This window comes from Tupaia chinensis, unplaced genomic scaffold (assembly GCF_000334495.1).
Source record: "Tupaia chinensis unplaced genomic scaffold, TupChi_1.0 Scaffold000037_18, whole genome shotgun sequence".
Lineage (NCBI taxonomy): Eukaryota > Metazoa > Chordata > Mammalia > Scandentia > Tupaiidae > Tupaia > Tupaia belangeri.
The window spans coordinates 1165609-1167521 of record NW_006159476.1 but is presented as its reverse complement, the minus strand read 5'-3'; positions in this window follow the sequence as shown (position 1 = coordinate 1167521).

The following is a 1913-nucleotide window of genomic DNA, read 5'->3' as shown; positions in this document are numbered from 1 at the left end:
GATTTTCACAGCTAAATGTCTTTGTTGTACCTGCGACTTGACTTTTTGGCCTAAGAATGAACTACACTTTCAAAGCCAACTAAAACTAAGAAACCCTCTTCCAGCGATATGTTAAGAAAGAACTAACACAAACTTGTTTGTTCCACTTACTTAACTGTGGAACTTGAACAACTTGTGATGTTCAGTGTTACTCTACTTCAACTTTCAGTTTTCGAAGGAATTTTGCACTGTATTTCAATGGACATTTTGAAATGAAGCTTACTTTTGCAAGATTAGTCTGTATTTTTTCAGACAAAATCTCTACATTTCCTTGGAGTATCATTAAAGTCTTTGACAGAATTACTTCACTCTTGGAGCTGATTTTCACACCTAAATATCTTTGTTGTAGTTGCAAGTTTACATTAGGGCCTAAGAATGAAGTACACTTTCAAAGCACACTATAGCTAAGAAACCCTCTTCCAATGAAATGTTAAGAAAGAACTATTTTAAACTTGTTTGTTCCACTTACTTAACTGTGGAACTTGAACAACTAGTGATGTTCAGTGTTGCTCTACTTCAACTTTAAGTTTTGGAAGGAATTTTACACTGTATTTCAATAGACGTTTTTAAATAAATGTTACTTTCATGAGATAAGCATGTAGTTTTTCAGGCAAAATGTGTACTTTTCCTTGGAATATCAGAAAGATCTCTGGCAGAATGACTCCACTCATGGAGCTGATTTTCACACCTAAAGATCTTTGTTGTAGCTGCAGGTTGAGTTTTGGGCCTAAGAATGCACTAAACTTTCAAAGCAAACTAAGAATAAAGAAACCCTCTTCCAACCAAATGTTAAGAAAGAACTAACACAAACTTGTTAGTTCCACTTATGTAACTGTGGAACTTGAACAACTTGTGATGTTCAGTGTTACTCTACTTGAACTTTCAGTTTTGGAAGGAGTTTTACACTGTTTTTCAATGGAGGTTTTTAAATGATTCTTATTTCGCGAGATAAGCATGTAGTTTTTCAGCTAAAATCTGTACTTTTTCTTGGAATATCAGAAAGATCTTTGGTAGAATGACTCCACTCTTGGAGCTGATTTTCACACCTAAAGATCTCTGTTGTAGCTGCAAGTTGACTTTTTGGCCTAAGAATGAACAACACTTTCAAAGCAAAGTAAAACTAAGAAACCCCATTCCAACGAAATGTTATGAAAGAACTAACAGAAATTTGTTAGTTCCATTTACTTAACTCTGGAACTTGAACAACTTGTTGCACTGCTTCAGCTTTCAGTTTTGGAAGGAGTTTTACACTTTATTTCAATAGACGTTTTGAAATGAAGCTTACTTTCATGAGATAAGCATGTAGATTTTTAGCCAAAATCTGTACTTTTACTTGGAATATCAGAAAGATCTTAATCAAAGTGACTCTGCTCATGGAGCTGATTTTCACACCTAAAGATCTTTGTTGTAACTGCAAGTTGACTTTTGGTCCTAAGAATGCACTGCACTTTCAAAGCAAACTAGGACTGAAGAAAGCCTCTTCCAACGAAATGTTAAGAAAGAACTAACACGAACTTGTTTGTTCCTCTTATGTAAGTGTCGAACGTGAACAACTTGTGATAATCAGTGTTGCTCTACTTCAACTTTCAGTTTGGAAGGAGTTTTACACTGTATTTCCATGGACGTTTTGAAATGAAGCTTGCACTCGCAAGATAAGCCTGTAGCTTGTCAGCCAAAATCTGTACTTTTCCTTGGAATATCAGAAAGACCTTTGCAGAATGACTCCACTTGTTGGGCTGATTTTCCGACCTAAAGATCTTTGTTGTAGCTGCAAGTTGAGTTTTGTGTCTAAGAATGCACTAAACTTTCAAAGCAAAGTAAGACTAAAGAAATCCACTTCCAACGAAATGTTAAGAAAGAACTAACAGAAACTT